Raw genomic sequence first — 26,347 nt, 5'->3', positions numbered from 1 at the left:
GCGGCACTAACTTCGAAATAGCGCCCGTCGCGGCTACACGCGTCGGGTGCTATTTCGAAGTTAACTTCGACGTTAGGCGGCGAGACATCGAAGTCGCTAACCTCATGAGGGGATCGGAATAGCGCCCTACTTCGACGTTCAACGTCGAAGTAGGGACCGTGTAGACGATCCGCATCCCGCAACATCGAAATTGCCGGGTCCTCCATGGCGGCCATCAGCTGGGGGGTTGAGAGACGCTCTCTCCAGCCCCTCAGCTCACTGGTGGCCGCGTGGAGTGGCCCCTTAAAGGTCCCCTCCCACTCCCTTCCTCTGCAGGAAGCTGAGGGAACGTGCAGGCTGCAGCCTACACACGCGGCCAGCCTGCACCACCCTCAGCCCCACACAGCTGCGATGGCTGACCGGCAGCCCCCCCAGCGCCCCCAGGGGACCCCCCCCCAAGGGGAGCCAGGGCAGCCAGGCTGGCAAGCGGCAGCGGGGCCCCTCCTGGACGGAGGCCGAGCTGCGGGACCTGCTGGGGCTCTGGAGCGAGGAGGAGGTGCTCCAGGTAATGGGGAGCAAGAGGCGGAACGCGGATGCGTTCGCTCGGCTGGCCGACGGCCTGGCTGCCTGGGGTCACCCTGCCCGCACTCCTGACCACGTCAGGAGTAAGGTCAAGGAGCTGCGGCAGGGTTACTCCCGGGCCCGGGATGTGGCCAGCCGATCTGGGGCCGCCCCCGTCACTTGCCCCTTTTACAGGGAGCTCAGGGACATCCTGGGCCCCCGGCACACCTCCTCCCCTCCGGCCACCCTTGACACCTCGGCCGACGAGCCCCAGCAGGCCCTGCAGACGGAGTCCGCCCCGGAGGCAAGCCCCGCACCCCGGGGGCCCCCCCCGGAGGCCACCCCCGGGACATCGTGGCAGGAGGAGGAGGAGGAGGAGGAGGAGGAGGAGTGGGGCTCCTCCTCCGCAGAATCCGGGCTGCAGATCCTCCTCCTGCCATCCCGGAGCAGCAGCAGGGCCTCCGCCCCCCGGGGATCTCCGGACCGTGGGAGCGGACCGACAGGTAGGTACCCCCCTCTGGTGGACACCCCAGGGCTTGAGGGGCGGGGGTAAGAGATATGTGTCCAGGGCCCCCCACATGCTCACATGGCCATGGCCCCAAGGACACCAGGGCCATGGCCCTCACAGCACTGCATCCATCAGCCCCTGCCCCCCCACAACCCCGCATGACAGTGCCATGCCCCATCCCCAGGCCAGGGGGGAGCGGAACCTCGAGGGGCCCCCGGGAGGAGGGGGTGGGACACCCCGCAGCAGCAGCATGTGATGGAGTGGGGGGAGTGCCAAAGGGAGACTCAGGCTACATATAAGCCACAAGAGCCGAATAGCTCCCAGGGGCAAAGGAGGATCCTGGGGCTACAGCTGGCAGGTGACACCTCTGCCCTGAACAAACAGGAGGGAGGAGCCGAGCTGGCTTGGACTTGGGGGGCGAGGGTGGGGCCCACAGGTAGAGGCTAGAGGAAGGGAGAGCTGGAAGGCAGCCAGCCTGAGGAGGGGGAAAGCTGCATCCCCGAGGGGCACCCCTTGGGGTCTTCTCCCCAGGATGGGTTGGAAGGACTGTCTCTTCCGACAGCTGGTGCTGTCACTCCTGGCAGAAACTGGGCATCTGTGGCCTAAGAAACCTCTCCTGCTCTCAGACCCTGCAGGGTGAAGTGAGAGTCGCTCCCACCAGGGGACGGGGTGCAGGGCAGGGGGACCCCTGAACCCCATCCATCACAGCAGCATCTCCCGGGGATGGGGAACCTGCAGCACAGGGCTGGGGGGACAAAGGCCACGGCTCGGGGCCCACACTAACGCCTGTCTCCATTCTTCTTCCCCCCCTCCTCTCCTGTGTCCTGCACCTGCACCATCAGAAGGACCGGAAGAGAGCGCCGGCGAGGTGTCAGTCATCCCGGAGAGCCCTCTGGGACCATCGCTCCAGGCCAGCCCCTCGGCCGAGGACCGACTGGCCCCACGGCGGGCTAGACGGCGGACCCCGCGCCACCAACCGCCGACGGCGACGGACCCCCAGCTGCTGGCCATCCACCGTCGGCAGCTGGAGGTCGCGGAGCAGCACCTCCAGCTGCAGGAGCGGGCGCTGGCCTGGCGCCAGGAGGCATGGGGGGCCTACATGGACACATTTAACCGCTTAGTGGACTACCTGGCCCCCCATGCCGCGCCGGCCGCAACATCGCCCGCCCTGCCTGCTCCTGCAGCCCCAACACCAGCTGCTCCGCCCGTCGCCGTCCCGTCCGCCGTCGCCCCGCCACCCACCGGCGAGGGCCGGAGTGCCGAGGGACCCCTGGAGCCACCTGACACTCGCTGGCCACCATACCTTCTGGTCCAGCCCGCTCCCACCCAGCCACGGACCTGGCTGCGAGCGCGGTGGGGCTCCCGGCCGCCAACGCCCGGTGCCGGGCTATAGGGGCGAGGGGCCCAGGACGTGGCCCCCCCCCCTTGTATATAGTTGGACCCTGTTTTTTTCGGCCCCCAGTTTGCCCCGTCCCCCCCATGTAAATAGTTCGCCCCTTTATCCTCCCTGGTTTTCTTTTTATTATTGCGGACAGTTGTTTCTTTGTATTGTTTTATTTTTGTACATATTGCTTTTGTTCAACGTTTGTACATAGTTTTTGGTTTGTGGTTCACATATTTATTTACAGTCATAAAAAAAAAAGCTTCGGAAAGAAAAAAAAAAGTTTACGTTCAGCCACAAGTGCGTACTGTCATTTGTCCAGGACAAGTGGGCGGGGGTGGGCGGTGGGGTGCTCCATGGTGTAGGCGTTGGAGCAGGAGTGTGGGGGAGGAAGGGGGGGGCAGTGGGGGGCCTGGGCAGAGTTCACCCCGCAGCCTGTTCATCGAAGAGGGCCCGCAGGGCCTCCTGGACCCAGGTCCCCTCGGGGTCCACCTGCCGACTGGAGGCAGCAGGTGGCTGGACGTGTGCCCTGCCGGCCTCCGCAGCCCAGCTCTGGAAAAAGGTCTCCCCCTTGCTCTCGACCAAATTGTGCAGGGCGCAGCAGGCACCCACAATCTGGGGGATGTTGTTGGGGCCCGCATCCAGGCGGGTCAGGAGACATCTCCAGCGTCCTTTCAGGCGGCCAAATGAGCGCTCCACCACCTGGCGTGCGTGGTTCAGGCAGTCGTTGAAGCACTCCTGGCTAGTGGAGAGATGGCCCGTGTAGGGGTGCATGAGCCACGGCCGGAGGGGGTAGGCCGCATCTGCGATGACGCAGAAGGGCATGGTGGTGTCCCCCAGAGGGATCTCCCACTGGGGGATGTAGGTCCCCGCCTCCAGCCGGCGGCACAGGCCCGAGTTCCGGAAAACCCGGGCGTCGTGCGTGCTGCCAGGCCAGCCCACGTAAATGTCCTGGAAACATCCCCGGCTGTCCACCAAGGCCTGGAGGACCACAGAATGGTAGCCCTTCCGATTGAGGTATCGTCCTCCACTGTGATGCGGGGCGCGGATGGGGATGTGAGTCCCATCCAGAGCCCCGAAGCAGTTGGGGAAGCCCAGGGTGGCAAAGGCGGCGATGGTGGCATCTGGGTCCCCCAGCCTCATGAGCCTGTGCAGGAGCATGGCATTGATGGCACGCACAACCTGCAGAGAAAGCACATGGGACAGCACCAATGAGGGGTGAGCAGGGTGTGCGTGGCCCTGCCCTGCTCTGGCCCCCCTGCCCTGGCCCCCATGCCCTGCCCTGCCCTGCCCTGCCCTGCTCTGGCCCCCCTGCCCTGGCCCCCATGCCCTGCCCTGCTCTGGCCCCCCTGCCCTGGCCCTCCTTCCCTGCCCTGCCCTGCTCTGGCCCCCCTGCCCTGGCCCCCATGCCCTGCCCTGCCCTGGCCTCCCCTCCCCTGCCCTGCCCTGCCCTCCCCCCGTGGGTTCGCTTACCTCCATGAAGACAGCCCCAACGGTGGCCTTGCCGACACCAAACTGCTGGCCCACGGATCGGTAGCTGTCTGGAGTGGCCAGCTTCCAGACAGCGATGCTGACCCGTTTCTGCACTGTGAGGGCACGCCGCATGGCGGTGTCCTGGTGCCTGAGTGCGGGGGTGAGCCACTGGCACAGCTCCAGAAATGTCTGCCGGCTCATCCTGAAGTTCCTAAGCCAGCGGTCGTCCTCCCACTCCCCAAGCACCAGCCGCTCCCACCAGTCGGTGCTGGTGGGGTAGCTCCACAGCCACCGGCGTGTGAGGCGGGGGGGGGGCAGGGTGCTGCAGGGGTAGGGGTTGAGCCCTGCTGCCCTGGGGGCATCTCCTCCTCTGGGGCAAGGAGGTGCTCGGCTGCCTCCTGCATGGCACGGAGCAGGGCAAGCCCTGCTCCTGCCGGGAGGGCTGGGTGGACCTCTAGCTGCTGCTGGGGGTCCATGACTGTGGCGCCCGGGGTCTGTGTGCCTATGGCTCCTCAGACCACGTGCTGTGCAGGCTGCGTGTGTCTGGGAGGGGCCCTTTAAGGGAGCGGCTAGCTGTTGCCCCGGAAGCGCTAGTCCGCCCAGTGACCCTGTCTGCAGCTGTGCCTGGCATCCCTATTTCGATGTGTGCTACTTGGGCGTGTAGACGTTCCCTCGCTGCGCCTATTTCGATGTTGGGCTGCGCAACGTCGAAGTTGAACATCGACGTTGCCGGCCCTGGAGGACGTGTAGACGCTATTCATCGAAATAGCCTATTTCGATGTCACCACATCGAAATAGGCTACTTCGATGTAGGCTTCACGTGTAGACGTAGCCCATGAGAGCTGTTCATTTGCATGTTAATAGAGCCTGCTCCAAGAGAGCTTAACTAGAGTTTGTCAGCATGGGGGATTTAAACTGGATCAAATCAAGTTAATCCACTTTGAAAATGCTTCTATATGCACAATACAACCCACCACACTCTGCACTAGCTTCACACTCATCAGGAATTCTGGATGGGGTTTGTTTCAAACTGAAGTAGTTCAGGTAGGATATTTGTTCATATACATGCAACTGCAGTGTCCCAGTTTTTCATGCTTTCAACAGATAGCCCAGAATTCTTTGCAGGTCAATTGTTGCATAACTATAGACTATTTTTCACTGCTCTTTCCCACACCTGCAGGGGACAGAGTCATCAGTCCTGCTGTGGGAAATTGCTCCATTTTTGCTTGGCACATTGTAGGGAATGGCTCAATGCCCATATGCCTGTGGTATAGCTTACCGGCCCTTTCCACAACTGCAGCTCTTCTGAGTGGGACCAACCTGTGAAGCTACTCACCTGGATCTTTCATTGGCCTGCCCTTTGCCTCTTTGAATAAGGCCTTTCTTTGCTTGCTAGTTATGCTGAGGGGAGGAGAGGGACATTAAGAGTGAGGACACCCTTAAGAGGCTGTACAGGGGATTGCTATCCAGCTCAGCCCTGCAATGCTCCCTTTAAACCCCCGATGCCAGTCCTCAGAGAAAACTGCAAAGAGAGCCGTGGAATATAGCTCCAAACATCATACTCCTCACAACACAGAAGCAGGTACAGTAGATTGAAATCCAGTCATATTCTGCACCCTCTGTTTACCAGATCACTCACCATCACGGATGTTCCCTCAAGATTACACACTAAAGAAAAAGAGCTATTGTAATTTGTCTGGGATATGACCAATGAGCAACTTCTTTTAGGGCCTCCATGTATTTATTTACTGATAGGCTGGGCAACCTGAGGGGGAGCAAAAGGAAGACTCAGGGCAAGATGTTCACACATCTCATGACAGTCAGAGGAAAGCCACGTGGGCTGAAAGGCTGAGACTGTACACAGTGACCCAGAGGGAGAAATGTGGTTCTCCCATGAGATCCTGGCAGTGGCCAAAGACAGCATCGTAGTAGTTGTGGCCAAAAACAGGGTGCCACCAGAGTGAGAGAGAGCATGGAAGGAGACAGGTGCAGAGGCAACTCATGGATGCTATTCTGAGCCAGAACATCCTTTTACAAAACATGCCCCCTCCCAGGCCAGCAGCCCCATAATCTGGAACCCAGCTATGTCCTTCAGCCCCTCTTGACAATGCTGGCTACTACGACCAGCAGCAACTCCTAACCGCTGCTTCTTTGCAAGAGTGCTTGAAGTAGCTCCCATTCTTCTTTCCAATCCAACTTCTGAGAACACTTGCACGTGGGTGTCCAGCTCTTCTGAGCTCTGCAATGCCCATGAGAATTTAGAGCCAAGATGCCAAACCTCAGAACTGCACAAACAAGAAGAGCCAATGGCAAAGCGTATAATCACCTTTCAGATCCACCTGCCCCCACAAGCAGTGTTGTATTTGAAGTGTTCCTATTTGTTTGCCCTGTTGGAGTAATTAAAGGTTTGTGTTTAGTTTGTCAAATATGGTTTCAAATACAAAGATGTTGTTTTCCCATTGGCTTCATTAAAGCTATATTGTTTTTTAAAGTGTAGTTTCATTAAAAAAAAAGCTTTACATTACATCCACTGAGTCATCACTGCTCTTAAACCTTTCAATAGTGTACAGTGCTTGCAGTATACATATGACAACACCATCCCCACCCGTAGGCTAAAAAGTTCAGATAAATCAAAATCTGAGCAGTAGGTACAACTGATAGTGTTCCCATGGGTGTTTGGTCTCTACATCATACCATGCTGGCTGCTTCAACCACTGAGCAAATATCTACACCTCGGCTTCCCACCCATCACTAAACTTTCCCTCTTGCTCTCACAAATACTGTGTGAAATCACACATGGTTAGAGTGGTCGGAACATTTCTTTCTGCTGCTTCCAACCTATTCCATAAGCGGAATCTGCCTTTCAGATGTCTAAACATACCCTGCATTACCCTTCAGCACTTACTCAGATAATAGTTAAAATGTTCATTCCTTCTGTCCAAATGGCCAGTGTATTGCTTTGCTAGCAAGGGCATCAGGAGTAAGCTGGGTGTCCCAGAATAACCAGATCACCCTCTACAGCATTAGTGGCCACAGTGCTTCAAGCATCAATACAGTCCTTTCTCCATTAATATAACTAATACAGGTTGAACCTCTCTCTTCTGGCAGCCTTGGGTCCTGACTGGTGCCAAACAAGAGAAATTACCAGACCATGGAAGGTCAATATTGTTTAGCAGCATTACCAATTCTTCCACTGCTAACTGGGCTCTTAGAAGACCTTTAGGGGTAAATTACAGCTAAATAACAGCACAGAACACTGAGAGCCAGGACTGGTGGTTGTTAGCAAACTTTATGGGACTTTGGGAAACTTGGCTACCCTAAAAGTATGCTGGATTACGGATATTGCCTGATGACAGAATTCCAGATTAGAGAGGTTCAACATGTACTGAATGTGGTGGAAATGCCAGACACGTGGGCAATTAGTTGTCACAATACGGTTTGGGAACACTGTGAATGTAAAGCCTTTAGTCAACTCCTGAGCCTTACTAAGCTTCATGAACCAATGAGACAGTTCCTTATCAATGGCAAAGCAGAGCAGCATGAGCATGGCCCCAAAAGTTGATCTCCCCATGCCAATCTGAGTGGCTATAGACTGGTAGCATTCTGGCAGCAGCAACCCAGTTTCTCCATGGGCAGAGGGAACACGTGTGTGGGAGGGGTGGAGGGAGTTCAAATCCCTCCCCCCACCACACACACACATTTCTGCAAATGCCAAGCTACCCTCGAAGGTCTCAAAGCAAAGTGTCCCTGTGGCCCCAGGAAGAACACAATGTCATTGGGGCTGGGCACTGTAGGAAAATGCAGTATAGGCCCAATTATCCCAGCACTGACCACTCTTCTTCCCAGCTCTTGGCCCTTCACCGCATCTCAGTGCTCCACTTCCAGGTTTCCCTCTGTATCGCCTGCTGATGTGTGTGTGCGTGCGTGTGCGCGTGTGTGTTTGTGTGTGTGTGTGGAGGGCAGGGGGTGTTGTCCTTGTCATGCTGCAACACACACACTCCTGGCGCATTTCCGGCTCACTCACCCTCTCCCTGGCAACTGGACCCAGGCAAGGCGTGGAGAGGGAGGACCAGAGCAGCTGGTCCTGCCGAGTCAAGACAGCTGCTCCTGGTCGCTGCCTGTGTGCAGCATGGCAGCTCCCCTGAGATCCTGGCTGGGGTGAGTGTGAGGGAGGGCCTCTGCAGCAGACAATGTTGTTGGGGCAGAAAGGGTGCAGTGGCCTCAGGCTAGGCACATGATGGAAAGCGTCATGGCCGAAAGGTACCTTTTTGAGGCAGTGAGGAAACTGTACTCCTTATCCCAGGGAGGACACCAAGGAAAGCAGAAGTGTATTTTGATACCACTTGAAGGACGTAACATTTGGATGTTGTTCCCTTTCTCCCAATGGTGAAGAAAATTTGTGTGACTTGGCTCCTCATCCTGCAGGGATACAGGCCAATACAACCATGTAGCTATTCAATAACTCCACTGAAGTCAAAGACATAAGAAGATCCCCCTGTATGCATCTCTTTGCACAAATGAAGCCCACTGTGTGCAGCTCAGTCCCTGAGGGAGGACGTCGGCTCAACATGCAGGTGGTTAGACAGAAACACTTCATTCTAGCAGAGTGACATATGCTGTGCTTGGACACAGACTCGGGACCGAGCTGCTTGAGAGACATGATGTTTCTGCCTTTCAGGGAATCAGATATCACAAGTATTCTGAATGTACATATAAACGTAGGCCAGCATGAAGGACATTTTCAGAGTCTGCTTCAGATGTCTAAACTTCTTTCTATTGCCGTTCTTTTTCTCCATAGTAAACTGTCAGTCAGTGCTTTTTCAAGCTATTATCTCCAGGGAGAAATAATATTTGGCAGTCTCAATGGGTTCTTACCCACTTAAGGAACACGGGGAAAAGACCCAAGATGCAGCCTATATTGCAGTTTGGAGAATGCTGCATTCTTTCCTTCAAAGCAGTTCAGTGATGAACCTGCATTTACCAATGTGGATAAAATGGCTAATCTGTCCAAAGAGACAAGATGATATAAGATGTTTAATGGAGTCTCAGTGTCTTCCCTCATCTATTAACGAACAACACTGTTCTCTATGCAGAATCTTGTTACATTAGCTAAATGATAATAAAGCTGATTTTATAGCATACACGGCAAAGCACAGGAGCCAAGATATTGAAAGATCTCCAAAATTAAGAAACCAAAATACAATAGGGTCTCAACACTTGCTAGGGTTCCGTGTTGAGAACCTTCGCGAATTTTGAATTTTGCAAATACGGCTCCTGCCTGGAGCCCGACTGCTGGCATTCCTGCCCAGAGCACCAGGGAAAGCAGCAGCTGCCAGCGCTCCTGCCCAGAGCCCAGGGAAAGTGGCCATTCAGCTGCTCGCGAATAACTGAATTCGTGAACATTGTTTGTGAATCTTGAGCCCGTACTGTATAATTTTCTTCCTGACTCAACCACTACACTACACAAGAATGCTTTTCATTTCAGTCTGGCATGTATTGAAAAATTCAGATTAAGTTAATGGATAGGAAAGAACTACAACAACCTCCCACAAAAGAACTAAAAATGGACTCTCTATAGTAAGAACTAGCACCTCCATTTGCAAAACCAGAACTGCAACTCCGCAGTAAACCTCCCTTCTAGCTGGCTTCTGACACTGTAAGCTGCTGACCCAAATGGAGAGGGCAGGTCAAAGATAGAAGATTGCTCTCACTCTCCTTTCAGTTCCTACCTCAGGGAACATCACTTGGATAAATGACCTCTTTTCTTGGCCACTGGTCTGGAAACTTGCTATTAATTAGTTTCTCCCATTCAACCCAAAGTTCTAGAAATTCATCTAAGCTTTTCCATATACTACCAATATAGACTTCCCCTTGCCTGAACACTTCCAAATATAAACTCTAACTTCAGCTTCAGTTTAATACAACTGTAGCAGCTTCCTATGATTTGGAAGCTGGTAAAAAAGAGTTTCAGAAGTCACTTGACAAGTCTCATGAATTGTCCATTCTCTACTACATGTTTAGAAGTCATCAGGTACTATGACTGTAGCAGGGGTCAGTTGACTCCACTGAATTTACTGGAGTTATTTCAGATACACTAGCATAACTGATCTTTGTAGCCTATATACACACCAAAGGTAGAAGTGGAAGAAACCTGTTAGAGCAGGCGTGTCAAACTCACAGCCTGCTGAGGACCACACGCATAAAAACTGAAAGCTTTCAGGGCCACCAAAGAAGATCTACTTCTATCGGAAAGTCGCAATGACTTATTATTAGAGATTATGTTTTAGGTATATTTTATAATATTTTTCCAGGTCTTGTTCGAATATAATACAATAATTTAATTGAGAATTTAATACTTAATATGAATGTTATTGTTTTATAATTTCATTGTTCATAAAATTTGATGTGTGAAATTGTTGTTATTGTGTCACATATGATAATTTTCATTTTAAATATAAATTTAAGGTACTCTGTGCCCCAACTGGCTCCCAGCCCTGGGGTTGCCAAGATTGTCCCTGAGACTGGAGCTGCTGGTGGGATTCCCAGCCCCAGGGCTGCCAGAGATTCCCCTGGCAGTGGCTGGATGCCTGGGACTAGAGCTGCCAGTGGGGCTCCCAGCCCCGAGGCTGCTGGGGATCCCCTGGCCCTGGCTGGATCCCCAGGGCTAGAGCTGCCAGCACGTGGGCCACATGTTTGACATATGGTGTTATCCCCTGTTATATGTTAACTATGGTTTTGCCCATTCTTGTTTATCTCAAACAGAGCTTTCACCACTTCCCTTGAAAAATGCTTCATAGAGCCAGGAAGCATTTACAAAATATTCATCTTAAATGCTTAAATGCAGCTTTCATAACTTTATACCATTACTCCTAGTTAAATTACTTAGGATATCAGTAAATATATTCCCCTGTTTGTTAATTATATCTTTTAGATTTTCAAGGACAATTGTGCCATCCTTACATTTTTCTTAATTCTTATCTTCCAGTGAGATTTATGCTCTTAAGTCTTAGGCATGTAAAAATATCTTACTCTTAGCAGTTGAATAAATTACAGTTATTCTAAATGATTCACAAGGGTTTCAAGACCAACCATTTTTATAGCTGGTGAGAAGAATTCCAGCTTCAATATGCTGAGCAACTTATGCAGTTTGCTGAGAAACTGTAACATTTTATTTCTGTCACTGTTTCGGCTTCTAAATCCAGTCGTGTTGTTCTGCTGCTCTCTTCTTTCCTTCATTGCCTCAAATTAGGTCCCACTCCTGAAAACGTTATTCACTTTAATAGATGATGTTATTTGTGAGTAAAAATAAGCTTAGGTGTATGATATTTGGGGCCTTAAATGTAAACTTTACAGGTCATATATGATATTCCTAATCTACTGTGGGACACCAAGCACCCTACTGGGTGCAATAAAATGCATAATGAGCTATGCTTGTTTTTAATTGAAAACAGTATTGCCTCCAAATACTTGTATTGCTTTCCCCCCAGCTCCCTCCAGTATGAAGGTGCTCACAACCAACTGCATTCCGGCAACTGTTGCATTACAATAGAATAAAGAAATACTATTACCTCCTTATTATTATTATACCTCATACCTCTGTGCATGCAGCCCAAAACTGCAGCACATGTGACTTGCACAGCAATCTAATTTGCTGTCCCTGTCTCTACACATCTTTCAGCATTAATGCTTTATTCACAGATTCCAAACCCTGGAGGCACCATTCCAATCATTGAGTCTGACCTCCATTGTAACACAGGCCATAGAATGTTAGAAGTTTCTTTGGCCCACAATCTCCCCGCCCCCCCACCCCACCCTCACTTGAAGGATTTAAGTTTTGGATTAGTTTCCCCCATATCTATTTGCTTGCATTTTTCTAATTGAATTTCATTCCATGTTCTATTCATGTTGATGGGGTATCTGACCCATGCTGGATTGCAAAGGTTAACCTCAGCAGGTCGTGGGTCCTCCACGTGGCTCAGAGAAGCTGAGTGAGGCACAGTCAACCAGGGAGGAGTTGCCAGGATCACCCAGTCCAAGCTCCAGCATCAGCAAGCTCACATAAAAAGGAGCTGCAGGGCTGGAGTGAGTCAGTTGCTGCTGGAGGCTCAAGGAGTGAAGACCTGTGAAGATACCTGTGGCACCTTGGCCAGAGCAACTACTGGGAGAGACCAGGGGAGTAACAGGGGTGCTCCCAGCTGGCTGCTGAGACTGAATAGTTGCATGTGGAAGAGGCCCAGGAGTCACAGCAGCATTATAATAAGTTAGGAGTCACAGCAAGAGGCTGAATCTATAGGTTCCCAGGGTCAGAAACCAGAGGAGTGGGCAGTCCCCACCCTCATCCTTTGCCACTGGGGAAGTGGCAGAACTTGGACTGTGATACTAACTCCCCTGTCCTCTCCCCATGAAGGGGGAAACACAGATGGTCACACAGCTGGAGGACTAGCCATGAAGAGGATACCATGGTTCCTGAGGCTGGGAGAGAGGCTGCGGGTGAGTACACTGCACATGGGTTGCTAGCCTTGAATAACCAGGAGGAGGTGCCTGACCAGCAGTGAATGACATGCCCTGTGACCCCATGTTGCTAGTGTCTTTAAGCCTTTGCATAATGACTGGTTGAAGAAGATAACTGAAGCCCTCTACTTCCTAAATCTGCTCAGATAGAAACACCACCGTTCCATACTGGGCCAGTAAACTGGAAGAAATGTACGTTTTCCAGATACATTGCTGGGGTAAAGGAAAATTCCTTGATCCACATATTTAAGGCCAGATGGGATCAGTAGACCTAGTCTGACCTCTCAAGCACATATGATAAAACTTCATCCTGTTACTCTGATATGAGTTCAGACAACTGGGTTTGACTAAAGACTGGGCCCACTTTCTATAGAATAATATGAAGGAGCCATTTTCGGGGGGAGTAGATAAACAAGCTATCTGTGGGCAAAACAAAACAAAAAACCCACTTTTTCCCAAGTTGAATTTTGAGTGCAAAACTTAATTTACTATTTTTTTCAAAGTATATTTTCTTCGGCTATTATGCCACAATAGATAGTTGCTGTATATCCTGCATATTTACACAAACCTAATTTAACAGTTCCTACATATTCCAAAACACTCCTCACCCACACATTCCCAGTGCCTGACAAAGTGGCCCTTCTGAAGCTAAAGGAGCGTGATACACACCCTTTTGACACATCCGCAAGTAACAATTTCTGTGCACCATTGGGGCTTGGCTATGAGTACGAGGTCTCCATTGTGTTTGAGCCAACCCACATTCTCCAACAAGGCTACTGTGGGATTGTTGCGGTTTGCTGGCCTCTACACTGTGGCACAAAAGCAAGTTCTTTGGAAGTGATAGTGCAGTGCATCACTTGTGTGGGGGTGGTGTCTCTGGTGATTGGGTTTTGCAGAACAATATCATCTGTGCCTTGTTGCAGCTCTCCTCAGGTAAATTGTACATGATATAGGTGAACCTTCCCACTGAAATGCTATTCTGTAGGTCATCCTTCCCCAGGTGTCTCAAGGCTATGTTTCTCCAAGAATATCGTCCAAACAGTTTTCTCGCTGTGCCCAGCACTATGGTAAACAGTATCACAACCTAATGGTGCATAGAAGGAAAAAATTGTTTCTGTCTGCTTGAGGAATTACAGGCAGAAGCTTCTCTTAGTTAGGATACACAAGAATGCATTTGGGGTGTTTGATGTTCTAGTCTAGCCTTCATCTACAACTTGCTGCAAGGCACTTAATCATCATGTGCCAGTGCCACTAGCAGAAAAACAACCTCCGTGTCTTGTGGTGACACAACAACACAGTTGATATCTGTATGCATGCCAAGAAATACAATCCTAGTGTCTGCCTCTTTCTGTTCAGCTTACAACTCACGTGTGATCATTTAACTGTACTGCTGTCTATGAAACTTCAAGATACATTTTGTGGAACGCTGGCTAGGAGTCTGAGAGGAAGCAAACCAGATAAGCTGTATCTTTGCAATGGGTCAAGAGGTCTGGCCAGCTGTTGTGAAGTAGAACAAATCTGTCTTCCACGATTTTCCAAATTGGCCTGGAAGCTTTGGAGCGTGTCTGTTGTGTCATTCTGTTAACAGAATCATGTTTCTTGTGTCATTCCTTTAGTAGAATTGTGTCTGTGCCAGTCAAAAGTTACATCAAACCTGCTGAAGTGCTGTACAGAATGAAGAACTGACTTGACAAAAATGTTTGCAAAGCCACTGAAGGCTGTACATAGAAGAGGTGTCCCCAGTGCTGTTATACATTGTTGGCCATCAATTCCCCAGAGAGGAGGTACTATCAAGTACACTTTATCCCTCGCTATACGAGCACAACTGGTTCCCAACTTTCTGCTCGTAGGTGAAAACTCATAAGAGGGACACTAAATTGCCATTAAAATACATGTAAAAGTCTCTGATTGGTTCCTAGTGCTCCTAACTGGGGGAAAGAGTGGCAGCATGCAGCTTGAAAGGTAAGTGAACCTTGCAAGGTGGGGGGAGTGGAGTTTGGAAAAGGTGCAGTACCTGTGCGGAGTGCAGTGGGCTGGGGGGTATGTGGGGAGTTGTAGGCCAGGGGTGTTGGGAGCAGGGCCAGGCGGGGCTGTGAGTCTCTCCGTGCCCCGGCCAGGGACCCCACGGCTGGCTCATACAGGTGGGGGAAGTTCATTCTTCCAGTGAACAAAGGTATATATTTATGTCCCTCATTTTAGCAAGTACTCATAAGTCAAGTACTTGTTAAACAAGGGATGAGCGTATTATCTCAAGAGGACAAGGGATATCTCTGGTTAGAATGTCTGTCATACCACTTATTTCCAACTCTAAGATGGCAGTTTTTCTCAGTAAGAATAAAGGGGAACTGGTGTTAACTCACAATGTACATACACTCTCTTTTCAGTACTGTCTCTTCCTCATGGACCTTAAGCCCAGGATATCCAGTATGAGCAAGTGTACCTAAGTGTAATTTCAGCACTGCACATACCATTGAAAGAAACTCATCTTCCAGTTCAGTCGTGTACATTTTTCTCCTCCTGCGTTGTCTAACAATTTACAGACAGGGCGTGATGTGATGGAATCTGACAGACACTAATAGTGTTTGCTCTCTGAAGCAGGTTGATGAAAGACAGTGAACTGGTCAGTACCATCAAGATGTAGATTAAGTTCTTCTTTGAAGGCTCCCATACAAACGATAGGATTTCTCCACTCCCTTTGTTTGAGATAAATCAGTTATGAGTCCATACCTGTGAAAGTTCCACAATATGACTTTTTCTGCACAGTATTTTAATTCATTACTAAACCAGGCCACTGGTAACTCAGTAGCACAATGAGGGGTTTCCTGTTTAGTTTTGTTACTTTTCTCAAGAAATACTTATAGCAATTGAAGGGGTGGGTGGCTGTTCAAGGCTATGAGGTTACTATCCCAAACATGTATACACTCAGCTTGTATTTATACTCTGTTGCCTCAAGTACCTGTTCTCTTTGAATGTTCTTACCAAACAAAGTAACTTCCATCCTGCAAGACACACACTCCATGGGATCCATTAGGAAAGGGATAGATAAGACAGTAAATATCATAATGCCACTATATAAATCCACTGCCCACCTGGATTACTGCATTTAGTTTCAGTCACCAAATCTTAAAGATATTACAAATGGTAAAAGCAACAAAGGAAAAGGTACGTGGAACAGCTTCCATACAAGGAGAGATTAAAATGTCTTGGACTGATTAGCTTAGAAAAGAGACTGAGGGGTGAACATGATAGAGGTCTAAAAATCACAGGTGTTGAGAAAGTGAATAAGAAAGTGTTATTTCCCCCTTCCTATACAACAAGAACCAGGGGTCACCCAATGACATTAACAGGCAGCAGTCTTAAAACAAACCAGAGTATTATTTCACACAACACAGCCAACTTATAGAACTTGTTGCCAGGTGTGGATGTTGTGAAGGCCAAGAGTATAATCAATTTTGAAAAAGAACATGATAAGTTCATGGAGGACTGGTCTCATCAATGACCATTAGCCAAGATGGCTAAACTAGTGACTGCCACATGTTAAGACAAGATGACTGGTGATGAATCAGCTCATACTCACTACTGGCCTGTACAAGAATCCTATTAGAATCTTGTACTAGTGGCCTGTACAAGAAACCTCTCACCACAGCATTGTACAGGGAATTCAAGTCAAGTTGTTTGTCTGCTACGTTTGTCTGCTAAGTCTCTTTCACACTGTCTGCTGTCCAGGATACAGTTGTATGGCCTCAATTACTGGCCAGATTACATTGTTGTCTTTGGAATGAAAGTTCAACACAGCAAATACTTAATCATAGCTTCTAAATGTTAAACTCTGAGTACGTATATTATGAAACTTCAAACTGGATTAGTCCATGCAAATATTGCTCTTCTTTTGGAGAGAAATTTTGCAATGGTGAGCTCTTCATCTGGAAGCACAGCTTCCTTTTGATTCTCACGTTTCTTGAATACACTCAGTCAGAGAAGGTTTGATGAGCTCCATTGCAGATTCAAATGTGAATCACTTCTAACAAACCCTGGGTCTACAAACATTCTTCCATGTGCTTAATTTTACCTTCAAAATCCCCACTCAGCTGCTACAAAATGACTCCATGGTGCCTACATTTTTGCTGGTGGACATGTACAAACCTACTTCAGCCCTGATATCTGGTGGCTAACTAACTCACATCTAAACCTAGCATGGTCATTTTCCATGTTGTCTTAGTGTACTTGATTATTCCTTCCTAAGCATAATACTTAGCGTTTGTCCTTATTGAATTTCATCCTATTTAATTCCAACCACTTCCCCACTTTGTCAGGATCATTTTGAATTCTAATCCTGTCCTCCAAAGCACTTGCTTCCCCTCCCCATTTGGTATTGTCTGTCACACTTTTAAGTGTGTCTGTACCCTTTATGTACTCATCTTCCCTGACTGGAATTATCTCCTATGTCAATGGGATGTGCTCTTTGTCTAGCGATATATGACTATCTCTCCCACTGTTTCCCTCCTTAGGGTAGCAGAGGACAGTGGGTAGCCCTAAATCCACAGGCTCTCCTATAGATTTATACTACACATCTCTGCAACCTCACCCCACCTCCCAGCCCCTTTATAAAGAGCAGGTGCCTTCCCTTGAATATAACTTGACAGCATGTAATCAATTGCCTCAGGAGCTATTCACTGTAATGATATGTTTTACGTACTGAGTGGGGATGCACTAAATCAAACCATCAGGGCTCTGCAATTGGCCCTGGTACTCTTCATTCTCATGATGAGTAAGGGAGATCAACAGGAGAGTTTCTCTGGGTGGATGGCCAGAAAAAATTATCTTTAATAGGTTGATTGCTGCATAGCTGGGGGAACTGTGTTTCTTAGACTGAATTTCTGGTGGAGGTTAGACCTGGCCCGAGAAAAGAGGGCACTCAGCCAGGATGTGGGAGACTTAGGTTCAGGTTCCTGTTCTACAGCAGGCAGAATGGACATTTGAACTGCATCTCTTACAGCTGGGAAGGACAAAATATGACCCACAGGCTGAATCTGGCCTGTCGAACTGTAAGATCTGGCTTGTCAGATTCTCTGGGCTGCCAATGTCCCACGAACCAACAGAACCCTTGGGCAGGCTCTTGCACGCCACTCAAAGCAGCCAGTTGCTGGGGCCATCTGTGTCTCTGCACCATATGCTCCATGGGGGGGCACTGTTTGCTGCTCCTGTGCCAGCACAATCTTGCAGCTCCCAGTGACCAGAAAACCAGCCAGTGGGAGCCCATGAATTCCCCCACACAAGTGATTGCCAGCTTTGAGCAACATGCAGGAGGTGTGGAAGGCATGAAGCCTTTCTCAGGGTCCCGCTAGGTTGAGATCTGGGAGCCACATCGGGTAAGTGCTTCCCAACCAGAGCCTGTACATGACACCCCACATTCTCCCTCCCACCAGCTCCCTGCCCTAGGTCACAGCCCAAACCTTCTGCACCCAATCCTGCATCCCTTACTACTACTTAACCCTTTTACTCCGCGTGGAGCATAGGTCATCTGCAGGTTTCCACTTCACTCTGTCTCGGGAAGATTTCTAGCTGGCTCCAGGAGTAACCCTGTTGTCCTTCAGTCTCAGTGGACTTTCTCCACATTGTCTGAGGTCTTCCTCTTTTGCGTTTTCCTTGCAGGTTCAATGAGAACTTGTCGGACTCTGATGGATGATGGTTTTCCGAGAGTGTGGCCTAGTCATCTGTTTTCTTCTCTTGATTTCCATGTCAGTTGGTTCTTTTCCTGCTGTGTTCCAAACCTTCTCATTTGTGATGAAGTCTTGCATCTCTTCCCCTGGTCATAACCCCCTTCCAGACCACAAACCCCCTCCTGCACTCCTCCTCCAGGTCAGATCCTCTCCTGAACCCGTACTCATACCCTGTCCTGGACCCTGCATCTCCTCCTGCACCCAAATCCACGGCCCCAAGCCACAAACCCCTCCTTTACACAAATCCCTTCCAGACCTCCCACCCCATCTGTACCCCAGTCCCCTACCCTGAGCTCCCTTCTGCACCCAACCTCCATCACAGACCCCGTACCTCCTCCATTAACATAGAAGAGTACAGCCCTGGACCACTTACTAAATTCCTGAGGTGGCCCCTCATTAACAATAAATTCCCACCCCAGTCCTACATCCTGGGCAAGTATTCTAACCAGGGGGCTGCTAGCCGAAAAGCAGAGCATCTCTGCCTCAACCGTGGGGTTGTTTTTCCCTTTCAAGAAGGGACTAATCTGGCTCGCCAAATGTTTCATGGATGCAAAGCCAATGCAGACAGCATGTGCTTAATTTCCTCTAAAGGGCAAGTTTAAGCCTTTCCTCAGTGTCTCCCATTTCTGGATCCTCACTCAGCATGCTGGCCTTTGTGAATCTCACTCCTAAGTGCCTCTTGTTCTCCATGCACTATATGAGGAATCGGCTGTGGATTCCACAGGGTGAGAGGGTGCCTAAAATTAATATCGCAAGGCTGAGCCGAAATCCTTTTAGTAGATCTAGTCCAAAATTGCCCTCGATACACGGTGAGGGAAAACCAAGAACTTTGCCACATAGTAGCAATAGGCCTAATAGTCTCCCAAGGCAATGATGAAATGTGAAAATAGAATGATTTGTAAAACCTAGTAAAAACAGTGTATTGTGGGAGGGGAGTATTATCTGGAGCTCTTTATGCAGCTTGACTAGGCGGCCAGCCAGTGAGCTGAAAGAATTTAGTATGTACACATACTACATATCATACTATTAATCACAAGAATTTCTGGGTACTAAACCGCATTTTTATTACTGTGGACTGTTTTGTGTAAATGGTCTACTATCTCTGCAGTGTTATCTATGGTTCTTTCTTCAGGGTAAGCAACATATCTAACATCACATGTTGCAAGCAAAAGGTTAACACAAAAAGCAATTCACTGCTTCTGATCAAAACAAGACATTTTAGAGGGGTTTAAACTACCAGCACTCACTTCTCATTTCTAGAAAGCACTGGCGCTGTCTTCACTGGCTGCCTCCCTCAGTGGCACGTCTGTTTTCATTTAAGGCTACAGCTGTACTATGAGATAAATTGACATTTAAGGCAGTTGGCTTGATATTTCAGCATGACTGTCTTCACTGGAAATACCATTAGCTTGAGTTAGGGAGCACTGATATCGACATCATAATATTGTCAGAACCGGCTGGGTGTAGCACCAAGTTTGAATTTAAAAGTTCAAATAGAGGCAAGTGTGTTAGCACCAAGTCTTAAAATCGAATTTTACTAGCCTCCAGAGGTGTCCCGTATGTACCCCACAATGCCCCACAGTGCTCCGCTCTGGCCACTGCTCTCCAGGGCTACGTCTACACGTGAACACTACATCAAAATAGCTTATTTCGATGAATAACGTCTACACATCCTCCAGGGCTGGCAACGTCGACATTCAACATCGACGTTGCGCAGCACCACATCGAAATAGGCGCTGCGAGGGAACGTCTACACGCCACAGTAGCACACATCGAAATAAGGGTGCCAGGCACAGCTGCAGACAGGGTCACAGGGCGGACTCAACAGCAAGCCGCTCCCTTAAAGGGCCCCTCCCAGACACAGTTGCACTAAACAACACAAGATCCACAGAGCCGACAACTGGTTGCAGACCCTGTGCACGCAGCATGGATCCCCAGCTGCGGCAGCAGCAGCCAGAAGCCCTGGGCTAAGGGCTGCTGCACATGGTGACCATAGAGCCCCGCAGGGGCTGGAGAGAGAGCGTCTCTCAACCCCTCAGCTGATGGCTGCCATGGAGGACCCCACAATTTCGATGTTGCGGGACGTGCAACAACTACACGGTCCCTACTTCGACGTTGAACGTCGAAGTAGGGCGCTATTCCTATCCCCTCATGGGGTTAGCGGCTTCGACGTCTCGCTGCTTAACGTCGATGTTAACATCGAAATAGTGCCCAACACGTGTAGCCGTGACGGGCGCTATTTCGAAGTTAGTGCCGCTACTTCGAAGTAGCGTGCACGTGTAGACACGGCTCAGGTGCACAGGAATTAGGTAACAGAAAGACCATGAATTTCAATTTGGGACCAGGAAACCTGTGGCTGTGGGGTTGTGTTTGTATGAGAGGCTGAGACACGTCTTTCTTTCTTTGCTATTAGCACTGAGAGCATCTACCCATTACCAATAGCCCCATGGTTCTTTCTGTACCTCTGCTAGCTGTGAGTTTGATATTTTTTTCTGAGCTGTCTGGTGTCAGCTGCTGCCCCACTGCACAATGTGGCAGCCAGGCTGTTGTGGGGTTGTGCTTGCAAAAGAGGCCGAGAAATCTCTCAATGGTTTACACTTGTGCACGGTCTTCCCTCCTTTCCCCCCAGGTGCCATGCAGTTTGTGTTCTTCCTGCACTCAATCATATCATGCGGCTAGCCCCCGCCCCAGTAAAAGGACATGCCTGCCGTTCGGTGCTGACCATACTGCCAAGCAACACCATGTCCTGGCTTTTTTGCAGTTAAAGAGGGCTTGAAAGGGCAGGAAAGATTTTGGGGGCTTGTGGCTGTGGGGAGGAAGTCTCCCCCAGTGACTAAGATTTTCAGGGTGTTGCAGCTGTCTGGGGGGAATTGCTTCAACTAGCCCTCCACCAAAAATATCTTTGGGGTCCTTCTGCTGCTGGGGGGAAGTCATACCTGGCAGCTAAGATTTTCAGGGGCTTGCAGCCACCTGGGGCACATCTAGCCCAGTAGATACAAATTGCACAGGCTTGCAGCTGCCTGGAGGAACTACCTCAACTGGCCCCCCACTCAAACCCCCGCCATGCTCCATGCCCCGGCAAGGTCCAGGGGGCTAGCTGTTGCCATGGGAAGTCTGCACCAGTGGCTGTGAATTATGGGGGCTTACAGCCACCCGGGGGGGAGGCTACCTCAAGTGGCCCTCCCACTCAACATCCCCATGCCCCGTGCCACAACAAGGACCCAGGGGGCTAGCTTTCACTGGCGTGACGTCTCCCTCGGTGGCTATGAATTGCAGGGCCTGGCTGCTGCCTGAGGCAAATGGCTCAAGTGGCCCTTGAGCCATGGATCCCGCACCCTACTTCCCAAAAAGGCTTTTGAGGACCATGTGAACTGGCCATTCAACCTCCCAAACACCAAATCGCCCCTCAACAGCAATGAAATTTGGCGAGCCTCTTCCCCCATCCCCCGTGTTGGCAATGTCTGTGCAGTGAAGAGGGAAGTCAAAAATCTTTTTTCCTAGCTTTTTCTATCCTCTTTCTTATAACTTTGGACTCCTTCACACAGGGAAGAGTGGGTGGAGGGCCAGCTGAGAATACAGACTGGGCACAGAGGCTATATAATGGACTGGGAAGCCACAAACCCTCCCTCACCAAATCTCTTTTTTCAAACCCTTTCCTATCAACTTTCTTTATGCTTTTCAATGTCCCTGTATTATTTTCAAGAGTCAGATGCAGTAAAGGGAGCGAGAACAGTCTGTGGATGGCCAGCTGAGAACACAGACTGTGCACAGAAGCTGTATAATGAACTGGGAACCCAAAAACCCTCCCTTCAGCAACATTGTTTTTTCAAAAACTTTACTATCTACTTTCTTCATGCTCTTCATTGTCCCCGTATTATCTTTAGAGATCAGATGTAATCAAAGGAGGGGGGACAGTCAGTGGAGGGCCAGTTGAGAAGACACACACCTGCTGATTTTTATATAATCTTTCATAATTCAGTTACAGCAACAGTTTTAAAAAGCAATTCAGTTATAGAAGAAAGATTTCTGTGCATGTGGCAATCTTTGGTGGTACACTAGTTTTCCTTTCTTCCACCTGGAGAAATGGATGCTTGCTTACCATGGGAGGGGAATGAGGGCAGTGCAAGGTGGAAAGATGATGTCAAATACCAGTGAATATACCCAGAGTGCTACAGGGATGAGGAAACTGTGACTTAGACAAATTGGAAGACTGGTCTGCAAGAAATCTGATGAGGTTCAATAAGGACAAGTGCAGAGTCCTGCACTTGGGCCAGAAGAATCCCAAGCATTGTTATAGGCTGGGGTCTGACCGGCTCAGTAGTAGTTCTGCAGAAAAGAACTTGGGAGTTGTAGCGGACGAGAAGCTGGACGTGAGTCAACAGTGTGTCGTTGTAGCCAAGAAGGCTAATGGCATATTAGGTTGCATCAAGAGGAGTGTTGCCAGTAGATCCAGAGAAGTGATTATTCCTCTTTATTCGGCTTTGATGAGGCCGCATCTGGAGTACTGTGTCCAGTTCTGGGCCCCCAATTATAGGAAGGATGTGGATACACTGGAGACGGTCCAGCGGAGGGCGACCAAACTAATTAGGGGGCTGGAGCATACGACTTATAAAGAAAGGTTGAGGGAATTGGGACTGTTTAGTCTGCAGAAGAGAAGACTGAGGGGGGACTTGATAACAGCCTTCAACTTACTGAAGGGCGGTTGCAAAGAGGCAGGAGACAGGCTGTTCACGGTGGTCACGGATGGCAGAACACAGAACAATGGTCTCAAGTTGTAGTTAGAAAGGTCCAGGTTGAACATTAGAAAAAAATTTTTCACTAGGAGGGTGGAGAAGCATTGGAATGGTCTACCTAGGGAAATAGTGGAGTCTCCATCCCTGGAGGTATTTAAGTCTCACCTTGACCAAGCCCTGGATGGGCTGATCGGATGGGTTTGGTCTTGTTTAGGTCTCTTCCAGCTCTATTGTTCTATGATTCTATGAACTGTGAGATTCTTTCCCACAATGCACTACTGCAACAGTCGATGTTTACCAATTGAGTGTGGCAGCAATAAGTTGACTTTGTGAGGAGCACATGGGGAAGTGAAGATGGTCAAAATCGAATTTATAAATTCCAGAGTTACAAAACTGATATTAATAAATTTGAATTTATCTCATAGTGTAGATGTAACCAGTTTGAGTATTTGAGTGGTGCTGCTACTCACTGTCTGTATTGATATTAAAAGGATCATATGAGGAAGGGAATTTATAGATGATTAAGAATATAGTCATTTTAACTGGGCTCCATCTACAATGGAAAAAATAACAAATAAGAAATCATGGTAGCCATTTCAAAACTTGGGTCAGTTAAGTCAGGGTTGTGCTATGGGGCTAAAAATAACCATGTAGGTATGCCCTTTCCAGCTGGAGTCCCGGCACTAAGTCTCAGCAAGGAATCCAACCTCCAGCCTCTGCAGGAACGCACAACCTGGTATTAAATTGTAGTCCTGTAGCATGAGCCTGAGGCAGTTGACCCAGCCTCTGAAACTCTCTGCAGCAGGTATTTTTTCTTTTGCCATATAGACATGCTGAGTGTGTGACCTGGTAGAGTGAACAGTCAACCAATTATTCGATATTATTCTTCTCTCTGATACTAACTTCTTTGCAAGACCTCAGGCTAGTCATTTAATCTCTCTCTCTCTCTCTCACTCTCTCTCTTTCTCTCTCCTTCAGTTGTCCCATCTGTAAATATAAGTGCTGACTCTAACCTTACTAGTGTCTGGCAAGAAGTCTGAGTTCCTCAGAAAACAGGAGCCACATAAGTGCAGAGTACTATCATCACACACTAAAATAACTTCCTGTATCTATCATGTTTTTAGATGACCCAGCATTCTACACAGACTCCATTCCTGACTCACCTCTAAGGAAATAGCATATGCTTAAACAGCAAGAAAGAACAAACAGAAAAGAGTCTGTTCTTCATCCGAGCAATAGTACAAAACCAGCCAAGGGTGGCAACATGTAATGTATACATCTAAAATATTTTTTAAAATAATGGAGCTATCTGTCTACCACAAAGTACTTTTCTCCTGCTGACCTATGGTTCTCAAAGCTAAAAGAGAATCCTCTGAGTACGTTCAGGAAAATGATGAATGACCCTTAAATTGTGGAGAACAATGACACATTTAAAACAAAGGTGTGATAGAGGCAGTGAACTGAAAGAGAGCATTTATACTGAAAGGAAGCACTAAAAAGGACATGTCAGCCTTTTTCTATTTTAGGTATTCTTTTTGGTGTTTGTACGAAAGGAAAGAACTAATAAAACTATAGGCAGGCATAGTGCCAGCAAATACTGTGTAGCCTTCCACAGAGTTTTGCCAGTACACTTCACTCCTAACTGGCTTCCCCACCCCTCTGTTCTGTTACAAATTTTTGTCTCTTCAGCATAAATACTGAGGCCAAGCAGTGGTGTTTTGGGAGGTGGGTATAGCCCATCTGGGGCTTTCTTGAGCTTTCCAAATTCTTTTTTCTGATATGACCCAGTTAGCTGAGCTTTCCAAGAGCCTATTGTATGAAACTTCTGATACAGATAAAGTTGGGGGAATCTGTGTAACGCGACAAGAGGACTTTCTGGAGGAAAGGAGATTTATTATTATTTAAATAAAAAAGCAGTCCAGTAGCACTGAGCTCATCACCTAATAAATTATTTTGTTAGTCTTTAAAGTGCTACTGGACTGCTTTTCTGTTTTGATAGTACATAGATTAGCACGGCTTTCTCTCTGTTATTATTTAAATGATTGTCTTGCTGCATGCTGCAATATTTTATTTATTTCCAGGTATGACAAGCACCTGTCCCAAACACATTGGCCAATTCTACACATGCCAATTTCTCCGAAAGTGGCATGCTAATAAACAGCCTGAAATATGCTAATGAGGCATGGATGCAAATTGCCCATGCCTCATTAGCATAAGGTCACATGATTTGGAGTCTGGAAGATATTCTTCCAGGCTCCAAAATAACATCAACGTGTAGAAGCACGTCCCCCGAGGGGGTCTTCCAGAAGGAAGTCCTCCTTCTGGAGGTCCCTTTTTCCTGAAAGTGGCATGTGTAGAAACAGCCATTGAGAAAATAAACAGATCAAGCTGACCAAAATAAAATCCTCCTTACCCCCTACTATCATCTTAATTTTTCCCCTCTGCTCCCAATCAAGGCAATTTCCTTCTCACACTCTCCTGGGGGGCAAAAAATCCTAGGGAAATATATTAGCTTTGGAGTTGCTTTAAGAGCATATTAGGTCAAAGGTCAAACATATTACAAAATTAATGAATTGTGAGAACCCTAGTCACTAGCCCCTTCTCAAAGAAAAATGGGGATTGTCAGTTTGACTGACTGGTATGATTACAGGTGTTCCCAAAGGCAGAGGCCATTTCTAAGGGCCACATTTTAAAAGGTGTGTAATGTAGATGGCAATAGGCAGGTAAGCAAAATCAAGGACTTCATGTTTACAGAAAACAAGCAGTGTCCTAACACCTCAAAGACTAAGGTGCTACAGCAGGTGGTTCTCAGCCAGAGGCATGTGTATCCCAGGGGTCCAGAGGGCTCTTCCAGAGGGTGCATTAATGCAGTGTTGCTCAACCTTTATATGAATTTAAAAAAAATCACTTAGTTTATATTCATCTCTTTTTATTTATCCTTTTTCACCATCATTAAGTAGGATGGCAAGTTTATTGCCTATAGGCAATTTCATGCAACCAGCCAGTTATGATTAAGTTGTTCAAACAAATGTGTTGCAAGGATAGAAAATATTTTGCGCATCTGAAAACTGTAGATACTGGGGATACTTGTGATTTTTTAAAGGGGCGCTTTATAAAAAAAAAAAAAAAGTTGAGTAACACTGTGCTACAGGCCTGAGTGTAAACATGAATAGTCTCTCGTGTTAGTCTGCAGCTTTATAAAAATAACAGTTTGCTCACCAGGCAAAGGGGCTTTTGCTTAAAGACGCTGAGAGTCCCCGTGCGAAAACCAGGGCAGGGCACGAGCACTGGCAGGAGCCAAATGCCCGCGCGGGGCTGGCACCACAGGCCAGCCGTGTCCGTGCTCTGTGCAAGCCCAGCCCGGCCACAAGACTCAGGTAACCCGCGGCCGCCTACAGAGCCCGAGGGAAAGGCTGCCCCGGCCCCGCCCTGCAGAGCAGCAGCGCAGGAGGCCGGAGCAGCGCCTGCGCCTGCGCCACCT

General features: G+C 48.8%; 1 long non-coding RNA gene across 2 annotated transcripts in view; it reads right to left on the bottom strand.

Moving 5' to 3' along the window:
- Positions 1-26,321, bottom strand: part of LOC142010342 (uncharacterized) — a 206,402-nt gene extending 180,081 nt beyond the window's left edge. The window contains exon 1 of one of the 2 annotated variants that reach the window (XR_012644772.1): positions 26,086-26,321. This is a non-coding gene — a long non-coding RNA (uncharacterized LOC142010342). The remainder of the gene's footprint in view (positions 1-26,085) is intronic. The other variant, XR_012644773.1, reaches the window with a different exon arrangement.
- Between the last annotated feature and the right edge of the window lie 26 nt (positions 26,322-26,347).

Source organism: Carettochelys insculpta, chromosome 3, assembly GCF_033958435.1.
Source record: "Carettochelys insculpta isolate YL-2023 chromosome 3, ASM3395843v1, whole genome shotgun sequence".
Classification (NCBI taxonomy): domain Eukaryota; kingdom Metazoa; phylum Chordata; order Testudines; family Carettochelyidae; genus Carettochelys; species Carettochelys insculpta.
The sequence above is the reverse complement of the archived record's forward strand: the minus strand, read 5'-3'. Positions and strand labels throughout refer to the sequence as shown.